General features: G+C 49.7%; 1 pseudogene; it reads right to left on the minus strand.

The window, feature by feature from the left end:
- LOC119357925 overlaps window positions 1-6,484 on the minus strand; it is a 129,245-nt pseudogene extending 122,761 nt beyond the window's left edge.
- Between the last annotated feature and the right edge of the window lie 5,337 nt (window positions 6,485-11,821).

Here is an 11,821-nt window from a genome sequence, read left to right on the forward strand (position 1 = left end):
AGGCCAGATGGGACCAGTGGCGATGGCTTGCTGGAGGAACCCTAGTGCTGCAGGCAGGGTATCAAGGTAGACGGAAAGGGGAGAGGAGATGCAAGCGGGCAGGGCAATGAACGCTTGCGTGTTTGTTTTTACTTGAGGGTGAGGTGTGACGCGGGCGTCACCAGTTGCATTTTGAGTGTAATATAGGCAGAGAACAGAGTCATTTCACTATTCCCCTTCCCTTCAATTTTTAGTGAGGTTCTACCCGAAACACCCCCCTCCAAAGCAAAATTAGTTAAGCCCAAGCCCATAACTCAAAAATGACTTCTTTCCATCTTTTATGGGTTATTTTGATAATAAGCCCTGAAAAGGCGGAATAGAACTGGCCCTTAACCTGCAATTCAATTGTGCGTGGAATGATGAATCACTCCTGCCTGCTATAGTGTACATTTAGGCATCATCATACATGGCATAACCTAATACATGTGCATTCTATTGTAGAATCTGTAATATGCAATGTTTATGTTATTCATACGTTGCACATGATGTTTAAATGTCCCTTAAAGCTGGTCAGTCAAGTGATGGTCTTTAAGCCTCCTTCTTTGCTTCTTTTCTTGATATGTAAGATTTGCTCACACATTTGTTCAATTGCTTGTTTGCATCAGCCAGCCATACTATGACTGTTTGCTTTGATTACTTGCTGTTCTTGACCTAACACTCTAACTGAGCTTGTCAATGATTTAAACACTATGGGCTGCTGTATTGGGGCCTTTTCTAACTCATAGGTGACATAAAGGTCTGACTGTACACTAAAGTAGGCTCTCCAAGAGTACCTGGAGATCCAGTTCGAAGGTATGCCTAGTTTTTACATAATGCAGACATAGTAAATGCTCATTTCATTGTGTGCAAGTGCAAGAGATGTAGCATGTTTCATTATGTAGTGTTGTTTTGTTATAATCTCATCCTTTTGTGTTCACGTACTGGAAAGTATGCATATTTATCTTCCAAGGAGACGAGTAACTAGTTTGTGTCACCTTGCAGAGGGGGTGCAATGAAGATAAGATTGAGGATTTCCAAGTACAAGATGTTAGGAAGGATCCTTGCAAGAGAAGTAGGAGCTGCGCTGAGCCTCTTCAACCTGTTAAGGTAAGTCACTGTATCCAAGTCAACAGTTCAATTCCTTGTTTGTTTCAGGCATAGTTATTTTGGTCTTTTCAATTGCTTTATTTGTCCTCAGATAATGAGATGCCCAAAGAATGATGCCTGATGTTGGGTACTTGTATAACTATTAGTTGACATAATTAAAGGCCTTACCATTTAATTACTCTAACGAAGTGTGCCTGAAGCTTTGAAGTCTATTAACCAACTATTATTGAATGAGGCTCACAATCTAGTTTATACTAGGTAATGATTGCATAGTTTTGCTTGGTGTCGGTGTCAAAACCGGCGGATCTCGGGTAGGGGGTCCCGAACTGTGCGTCTAAGGCGGATGGTAATAGGAGGCGGGGGACACGATGTTTACCCAGGTTCGGGCCCTCTCGATGGAGGTAATACCATACTTCCTGCTTGATTGATCTTGATGATATGAGTATTACAAGAGTTGATCTACCACGAGATCGTAGAGGCTAAACCCTAGAAGCTAGACTATGGTATGATTGTATGTTTTCCTATGGACTAAACCCTCCGATTTATATAGACACCGGAGGGGGATAGGGTTTCATAGAGTCGGTTACAAGGGAGGAGATCTACATATCCGTATTGCCAAGCTTGCCTTCCACGCCAAGGAGAGTCCCATCCGGACACGGGACGAAGTCTTCAATCTTGTATCTTCATAGTCCAATAGTCCGGCCAAAGGATATAGTCCGGCTGTCCAGAGACCCCCTAATCCAGGACTCCCTCAGTAGCCCCCGAACCAAGCTTCAATGACGATGAGTCCGGCGCGCAGATTATCTCCGGCATTGCAAGGCGGCTTCTTCTCCAAATTATGAATATCTGCTGAGTAGTGTCCGGCTCCCCATAGATGTTGCAGTTCTTGGCTTCCGTGCCCAATAAGGGCTATCTTCCATGTGTCGAGCGAATGCGAGGAGCCAGGGCATTTTTACATTCGCCACCCTAGCCATGTAAGTAAACCGTCTATTAAAGAGACGGGGATTCTTAGTTCCAGACCACACCATCCTCCCACGGCGAGTATCCATCGGAGCGCGCTCGGAAAAACCCATTCCAACATGGCCGGCCATCGCAGCTCCTCCTCCCGCTCCCGTAGCCCTAAGCCCGGTGATTGGGAGAAGTGTTCCGTCCCGCACAGCCAATTAGTAGAGTTACATACCCAGGGATTTCTCCCTCCAGCGTATATGGTCCCCGTTCGAGCCGGGATCGCCACCTATAATGACGGGGAGCAAGCGGAGAGCTTCCCCAACCCCTCCAAGGGGGAGCGGGTATGCCTTGTCCCTTATTTACTAAGGGGACTTGGATTTCCAATCCATCCGTTCCTCCGCGGGCTCCTAGAGTTTTATGGCCTCCAGTTGCATAATTTCACCCCTGCTTCCATATTACACATCGCTGGTTATGTTTCCTTTTGTGAGCTGTTTCTGGGCTGCGAAGATCATTTCAAGCTGTGGAAGAGGCTATTCTGCCTTGTGCCCCGTACACAGAAGGGGTCAATATATCAAGTGGGCGGAGCCGAAATATGGCGCATCGCCGGGACCAGATACTTGTCCGGTACCCCGAAGAAGACGTCCGAAGACTGGCCTTCGGAGTGGTTTTACATGGAGGATGTCCCCCTTCCAGATCCTATTCGGATGGGTCTTCTCGAGTTCGACAATGCCCCTTTGAGGAAACGCCAAAGCTGGCGCCCACGGAGCCCTCAGGAGGAAGATAACGGAGAAGTCCTTTACCTGATGGGCCGGATAAAAGTGCTGGCTCAATCAGGACTGACAATAATCGAGGTTATGTCAATATGTATAATGCGGGGGGTGCAGCCACTTCAATATCGAGGGCACCCCATGTGGTGCTTTAACGGGGAAGATGATGCCACCCGCTGCGGGCCTAAGGGACCGGACTCAATTGCTACTCTAGCAAAATTCGGTCCTATTTGTTCAAGGGAGAGGAAGAGGAGTTCATCCGTATTAAGCCACGGGATGGATTCTCCATGTACAACCCTCCAAGCTGGGTGAGCTATCACTTTTTACTCCCAACCTTCCCGCATTCTTCGCCATAAATACTCACCTTGCCGTTTCATGGCAGGAATTGCGAAAAGATGTAAGGGAGGTCAACAGCCCACCTCCACAACCGGAGGACCCTGACTGGGCCCTCCATCCCGGACTTGAAGAGGATCCGGACATATTTGTGGAGCTGATCGACACGACATTCTATCAATTGAGCTGCGATCATGCCATGGTGGCCATCATAGCCGACTATCCTGGGCTACTCCCTGCATCGCATGTAAGAAAATCGGAGTCCCAACTTCCTAGAAGGATCCCCTTTTATGCACTTTACCTACCGTACACATATGGTGTTTTACAGGGAAGGCCCTCGGGACGCCATGCCGAACCTGAGGTGACTCGCCAACAAGGGACACCGAAGCCAGGTAGGCTAAAAAGGAAGGCGGTCAGGACTGAGACGCCGGCGCAGAGGTATGATACAGAACCTCGCTCCGTGGTTGTCGTCTTTCTTAAAATATAATGACATCCATGTTTCCTAGTAGGAAAAACGCTCGCCGGACTATATCCGAAGAGGTTGTCGATCACGCCTCCACCAGTCGGGCTCCAGGGCCGGACATAGAGACGGAAGCTAACACGGGGTGAACGTCGGATGCTCCTCCTACAGAGGATGCGGATAGACTATCCGCTACAATTTCCGAAGTGGAGAGCGCCATGAACCACAGGCGTCGCCGGGCAGTACTCCGTGACGCTTGTTTCTCCCAAGAGGCGTTCTATGCCTTCAAATCAGGAGATGCGTACACCCATGCTGCTCAAAACGGTCTTGCCAGAGCCACGGACCAGTATGTAAAGGATATACGGGTAAGAAAATCTGACGATTATATATATATCAGTAGCCCCTGAGACTTGAAACAATTAACACAACTGATTTAAGGATCATTATTTGTGTAGGATCTTACTGAGAAGAATACCCAATTGTCTCAAGAGCTGGAAGAGTGCAAAGCCCAGCTACGGGCCGCGGTTGCCGCGTTGAAGGAGTTCGAGAAGGCCCAGAATGACAGGTACCAGATAGTATGCGGCATGCATGCAAATCTAACAATAGATGTTGCAGATGACTCCGGAGTGAATCCGGAGGCCGTGCCGGAGAATGCGCAACGTGCTAATCGACAACTAAATGCTGGCGAGCGCGTGCTTACGTGGGTCAGGCAAGAGAAGAATAATTGCCAGGACGCCAATATCCAGGTGGGCGTGGAACTGAAAGATGTCCGAGCCCAGCTTGCGGACTTCGTGAAGGAGAATAAGCGGCTTCGACGCGGCATTTTCAGTAAGTGCTTGAACGAAATTTTGAAAGAGTTCGGTGAAGAAGTTGGCTAACAGAGTTATGTCTGCAGGTATGCTGACGGGTCGTCCCGCGGAGGAGATGACCGGGTGTGCGGGTGATCTTCTACTAGAGCTCTCACAACTGCACGAACAAGTTCGGCAGGTGATGCAGGGTATTGCCCAAGCCTTGTGGCCATCCGCCTCCCCGCCAGGAGGCATGGGGGAGCTTATAGAGAAGCTCAAGGGAGCGCGGCGGCGCTTCCGATTATGGAAGATATCAGCCTGCCGACAAGGTGCAAGGGAAGCCTGGGCCATGGTGAAGACGTGATATACCAAAGCTGACCCAAACCACATGGCCGAGGTCGGACCTGTGGGGCCCGATGGGAAAGAGATCCCCGTCAGTTTGGTGTATGGCCAAGTAGAATTAGCCGCAAAGTATTCCCAATAGGATTGTAGGCTAGACAGCCTGTTGGATGGAATAGAAGAAGAATTTAGTCAGTCTTAGTGACTGTGTACTTTAAGTGACATATATAATGTCCCTAGCCGGATTGTAAATAATCCTAAGAATGGTTTAATAACTAAACCATATTTGGACCAAACCCAAACAAATAAGCATGGCAGCCCAACCTCAACTAAAATATTTGATATTTTCCTCAACCCAACTAAAACCAAACCTGTTTCATCTTTCCACCCAAACTGAACCAAACCGAATGGCAACCTGTGGATTGGAACCATCAACTGAAATTGGTTAAAACTATTCGCTCAAATGGGTTGAGCGCTGGGCTGTGGTCCGCTTGTGAATTACTAGAGATTGGTAAAGCATACAGTACATACTCGTCAAATTTACAATAGCAAGCCAACTCCTCGTCACCACACACACGGACACGAGCGATGTCAGTCAGATGCTCTGTGGTTGAGGAGCTCGGCGAGATGGGCCGCTGCGGCAGCACCGACATGACCTGCCCCAGCCACCCCTCGGCGCCCTCCAGCATGCCTCGCTCCATCTCCCTTATCGCCGCCCCGATGGCACCGCAGCCGCCGCTCATCATCAGGCGCTCCATTGTGGCCTCCATGAAGCACGAGCGCAGGCAGTTGCCGAAGTACTCGGTGGGGAGCGGGGGCGCCAGCCTCGACCGACACTCTGTCAAGAATAGCATGTGGCTATGCGTCACGCCTTCAACACCCACGGATCGGCTCCGCAGCAGGCACACCCATGCCAGCGTCGACGCCGCCATGAACGACGACATGCGCTAATTCCCAGTGCAGCCACCGCTGCGTCCTTGATCCCGTCGATCTGGTCGCGCACCAGGGGGGAGGACGCGATCACCGGAGACGGATGTGGAGACCCTGCTCACTGGCGGACGCGTAGGCGGAGGGCCAGACGCAAGGCGGCTCATCCTGACGAGTGTCTTGCCGAGCAGGTCGTCGGGGTCGGCAACGAGGGAGCGGTCGAGGACGGGCGGCGGCGGCAGGAGCACGGCCTGGGAAGGATCGGCACTATCGAGGGCATCCCCGAGGTGGTATGCGGTGGCCCAGGTCTGGACGAAGAGAGTGGCAGAGGCGTCGTGGCAGGCGACATGGTGGACGGACACGCCAACGCAGATCCGCGGCTGGGAACACGGTGGCCTATAGGGCATCGAGCACTAGAGTGGAGTCCCATCCTCGCGGGCGAGCGCAGCCGGCTTGGCTGAGGTGACCCCGTAGCTTCCTCCCAACAGTCTGTTGACTTGTTGAGCCTCGCGATGGATGAGAGTTGTAGCGGCCATCCACACTGGGATAAACTATATGAATACAAACTGATCTCACACACCGGTTGTTAACCACGGGTCAAAACTGTTTTGAACTGGAACTGTTTCAGCCCATACCAACCCAAACCCAATTACTTCCTACAGTAAACTAAACCAAACTAAATGTAGTCAGACTCCACCCAGTAAGACCCGAACTAAAGAAACCCACGTAGAAAACCCACCCAAATCACCCGGTTAAACAAAACCCATTCTTAGGTTTAATTGTAAATCATTTGTCATGGCGGACCTTTTCGCTTCGACCTCTGGACCAGATAGTCTGGAGTGTATCCGAATACCCGCTCGGTTATGTAAAAACTGGGGTATGCGTGGAAACTAGGCGTAGGGGTCATAAGTGCTTGAACAGACAAGTACCCAACTAGCTATGTTATATTACATGGATAGTAAGAAACATCTTCCAGGGAGAATAGTTCCGTTAAGGGTTCCTTTCCCTGGGTATGCATGCCCTAATATGCATGTTCGAACTGCAAAAAGAGACGCAGGCTATAAACATCTGGGGGCATGTATCAAAATAAATAAAATTCATCTTTTGTTCACCAATCGAATATTCTCTTAAGAACGCTAGCTTTCGGCTTCACCCAGTCTGAGGTACACATCCGGCTGACCCGACAGCAACAATCGCAGAGGTGCTCCCCTTATGCCCTAGCCGAATTAACGGGAACGTAGGGTATAAATACAAGAGCCAGGCAACCCAGCTTGGCCAAAACTTAAGTCATATCGATGCATATAATGGAGAAAAAAGGTACATGTGGAAGAATAACACATGTGTGTGGCATAAAGCCCAGAAAAATAGTTATATTAAGCTTCTGTATAAGAAGCCCCCAGGTATAATGAGCGCGGTTAGCGCGTCAAGATTGTGTAGTCAAGACACAAGTTAGCCTTTTAAGGCCTTGAGGAGAAGAAAAAAGAAGAGAGAAAGAGAGAAAAGATAGATAATGGATATGCAAAAAATTGACGGGGGTAAGGAGACGAACATAGAGTCTGGCACTAGGCGTAGAATCTTCGGAGTCTGGCTGCGTTCCATGGGTTTGGCTCGAGTCGATTGTCCGATGCATCCCGCAGACGATACGCTCCACTGGTCAGAACCTGGTCAATAATGAAGGGACCTTCCCATTTGGGCTTGAGCTTGTTCTTTTTCTTCTCCGGCAGGCATAGAACTAGTTCGCCAACATTATAGGTTTTGGCCCGTACTTCTCTGCTTTGCTACTTTCGATCCTGTTGCTGATAGAATGCGGAACGGGCTTTTGCCACGTCACGCTCCTCCTCCAGGGCGTCCAAATTGTCCTGCCGATTGAGCTCGGCCTCTTTCTCTTCGTACATGCGCACTCGAGGTGAGTCATGAATTATGTCGCAAGGCAGAACTGCCTCTTCGTACACTATAAAAATGGTGTGTATCCGGTAGTGCGATTCGACGTGGTCCGCAACCCCCATAGTACGGAGTCGAGCTCCTCTACCCAGTGTGTGTTTGATTCCTTTAAGGACCGCACTAATCTGGGTTTGATGCCACTCATGATAAGACCATGTGCTCGCTCGACTTGACCGTTAGTTTGCGGGTGATAAACAGAAGCATAATCGAGCTTGATGCCCATGTTGCTACACCAAAGTTTTACCTCGTCGGTTGTAAGGTTCGTGCCGTTGTCAGTGATGATGCTGTGGGGGATGCCATAATGGTGTACACGCCCAGATACGAAGTCTATCACCAGTCCGGATTCAACCATTTTAACGGGTTTGGCTTCTATCCATTTGGTGAATTTATTCACCATGACCAGTAAGTATTTTTTCTTATGGGTTCCCCCTTTGAGGGGTCCGACCATATCAAGCCCCCAGACCGCAAAGGGCCAAGTAATGGGGATTTTTTGGAGAGCGGTAGGTGGCATATGGCTTTGGTTTGCAAAAAGCTGGCAACCGACGCAACGTTGGACAAGATCCTGTGCATCTGCTCGGGCCGTCGGCCAATAGAAACCTATACGGAAGGCCTTGCTTACAAGGGCCCGGGCTGCAGCATGGTGGCCGCCGAGCCCAGCATGGATTTCTGCCAAAAGCTTCTGCCCTTCCTCTTCGGAGATGCATCTTTGAAGGACTCCGGTAGTGCTTTTCTTATAAAGATCTCAATCGTGGACCTTGTAGGCTTTAGATCACCGCACTATGCAGTGTGCCTCATTTTGGTCCTCGGGTAGTTCCTGCCTAGTTAGCTAGGCTAGGAAAGGTTTTGTCCACGGGGCGATGACGACCATTATCACGTGGGCTGAAGGTGTTATTTCGATGGCAGAGCCTCCGATTGTGTCAGAGTGTTCGGTATCTGGTGTTGTGGCCGGGTCTGGATTATTGTTACAGGTGTCCCCTTCCCATACCACGGATGGCTTAAATAGCCTTTCCAATAAGATGTTAGGTGGGACAGGATCACGCTTAGCGCCGATACGGGCGAGGATATCTGCCGCCTGATTGTTTTCCCGAGCGACATGGTGGAATTCAAGCCCCTCGAACCGAGCTGACATTTTGAGGACGGCGTTGCGCTATGCCGCCATTTTCGGATCCTTGGCATTGAAGTCTCCATTAATTTGAGATATTGCGAGGTTCGAGTCCCCACACACCTCCAGGCGTTGAATGCCCATGGAAACTGCCATCCAGAGACCATGTAATAGGGTCTCGTATTTGGATGCGTTGTTGGAGTCTGTGTATAGTATTTGGAGTACGTATTGGACTGTATCTCCGGTGGGGGACGTCAGAACGATGCCAGCCCCCAGGCCAGCCAGCATTTTAGAGCCGTTAAAGTGCATGATCCAATTGGAGTACGTGCCGTACTCTTTAGGAAGTTCGGCTTCTGTCCACTCGGCAACGAAATCAGCCAGTACTCGCGACTTAACGGCTCGCCGTGGTCCATATGTTATGTCGAACGGGAGGAGCTCGATAGCCCATTTAGCAATCCGGCCCGTGGCATCGTGGTTGTTTATTATGTCGTTGAGTGGTACTTCTGAGGCCACCGTAATTGAACACTCTTGAAAGTAGTGTCGTAATTTCTGGGATGCCATGAATACCGCGTATGCTATCTTTTGATAATGTGGGTACAGTGATTTGCATGGAGTGAGGATAGTGGATACATAATATACCTGCTTTTGAAGTGGGAATTTATGTTTGTCCATCTCTCGTTCGACGACGAGCACTGCGCTTACAACTTGGTGAGTTGCCGCTATATATAACAGCATTGGTTCGCCGACATTTGGCGCGGCCAAGAGTGGGTTGGTGGCCAGGACGGCTTTTATTTCTTCCAATCCGGCCGTGGCTGCGTCCGTCCACTCGAAGTGTTCGGTGCACCAAAGAAGGCGATAAAGGGGGAGTGCCTTTTCTCCTAATCGGGAGATAAAGCGGCTTAAGGCCGCCACACATCCAGTTAACTTCTGGATTTGCTTGAGGTCTGTTGGGATAGCCAACTGCGACAGAGCTCAGATTTTAGCCGGATTTGCTTCAATTCCTCTACTGGAGACGATGAAGCCTAGGAGCTTTCCGGCGGGTACGCCGAAAACACATTTTTCCGGATTGAGCTTAATGTCGTATGTTCGGAGATTGTCGAACATGAGCCTCAAGTCGTCTATTAAGGAGTCGACGTGTCTGGTTTTAACGACCACATCATCTACGTATGCCTCCACTATTTTGCCAATCTGCTTTTCCAGACATGTCTGAATCATGCGTTGATACGTTGCGCCGGCGTTTTTGAGCCCGAAGGGCATTGTGTTAAAACAGAAGGGGCCATATGGAGTGATAAATGCCGTTGTGGCATGATCGGACTCCGCCATCTTAATTTGGTGGTAACCGGAGTATGCGTCGAGGAAGCACAATGAGTCGTGTCCTGCAGTGGCGTCGATAATTTGATCGATGCGAGGGAGGGGGGATGGGATTCTTTGGGCAAGCCTTATTAAGGTCCTTGAAGTCGACGCATAGGCGCCAAGATTTTTCCTTCTTTGGTACCATTACCAGGTTTGCTAGCCAGTCCGGATGTTTTATTTCTCTAATGAATCCAGCCTCCAGTAACTTGGCTAGCTCCTCTCCCATGGCTTGTCGCTTAGGTTTGGAGAAACGTCGAAGAGTATGCTTGACCAGCTTGAATACCTTTAGAATGTTAAGGCTATGCTCGGCCAGCCTGCGTGGGATTCCTGACATGTCTGAATTATGCCAAGCGAATATGTCCCAATTCTCGCACAGGAACTCCCGTAGTGCGACGTCTACAGCGGGGTCTAACTGTGCCCCGATGGATGTTGTTTTTGTGGGGTCCGTTGGATGGACTTGGAATTTGACTATTTCATTTGCTGGTTTAAAAGAGGTGGACTTGGATCTTTTGTCGAGTATCATGTCGTCCCTATCTATTGTGGAGCGTAGCGCAGTTAATTCCTCCGCCGCAAGGGCTTCGGATAATGCCTCGAGGGCCAGTGCGGCAGTTTTGTTCTCGGCGCGGAGTGCTATGTCCGGATAACTAGCTAGAGTGATGATTACATTGGGCCCGGGCATTTTGAGCTTCATGTACCCATAATGGGGTATGGCTTGGAAGATCGTGAATGCCTCCCGCCCTTGAAGGGCGCGGTATCCGCTACTGAACGGGGCCACTTGGAATGTAATTTCTTCGGACCTGTAATTCTCCAAAGTGCCGAATACCACATCTAGTGTGATTTTCCTAGCGCAACGTGCCTCCCGAATGGGGATGATTCCTCGGAAGGTCATGCTGCTTTACTCAATACGGTTTCTGTCTATTTCTATTTTTTGAAGAGTCTCCTCATAAATGAGGTTTAATCCGCTGCCGCCGTCCATGAGCACTTTAGTAAGCCGAAAGCCGTCCACAATTGGACTGAGGACCAAGGCGGCTGGTGCTCGGGCTATTTGGAATTTAGGTTCGTCACTGGCATTGAAGGTGATAGCCGTGTCGCTCCATGGATTTATTGCTGCCACGTGGCAGACTTCGGCAAGGCTGCAGAGTGCTCGCTTACGCCTATTATTTGAGGCGGAGGTCTTGAAGACTGTCAATACTGTATTGTTATCCACGGGATGGTGCTTTGTGGTGTTTTGAATGAGGAGATCCTCACTGCTCTTGGCCACCTGCCGGAGTACCCAACATGCTCTAAGGTTGTGTGTTGGTATGGTATCCGTTGTACTATGGATTTTGCAGGGCCCGTTAAGCCATCCCTCCAATACAGTTCCATGCCCTGTATTGGGCTTTTGCTTCTTTGTAATTGAGTCGGGCGACTTATGAGAGTGCACCCTTTTAGTTTGGACTGGGGGTTTTGTCAGAGTCGGATTATCCCAAAATTTTGTTTGGGTTTTCCAGACGCTTTCCATCGCACAGTACTTACGCACTATGGCCACCAAGTCAGCGAAGTGTGCTATGTCACGGCGACTTATGGCATTGAGGATTCCCTTGTCCGTGCAATTTTTGAAAAAGAACGAAACTGCGTCTTCCTCGCTGTAGTCCTTGACCTTGTTCATTACAAGGAGGAATCTGGCCCAATAGTGATGTACTGTCTCTTAGGGCTCTTGCCTAATGTGGGAAAGATCGTTTATATCTGGGTGGGTGGG

The sequence above is a fragment of the Triticum dicoccoides genome, chromosome 2A (genome assembly GCF_002162155.2).
Source record: "Triticum dicoccoides isolate Atlit2015 ecotype Zavitan chromosome 2A, WEW_v2.0, whole genome shotgun sequence".
Taxonomy (NCBI): Eukaryota; Viridiplantae; Streptophyta; class Magnoliopsida; order Poales; family Poaceae; genus Triticum; species Triticum dicoccoides.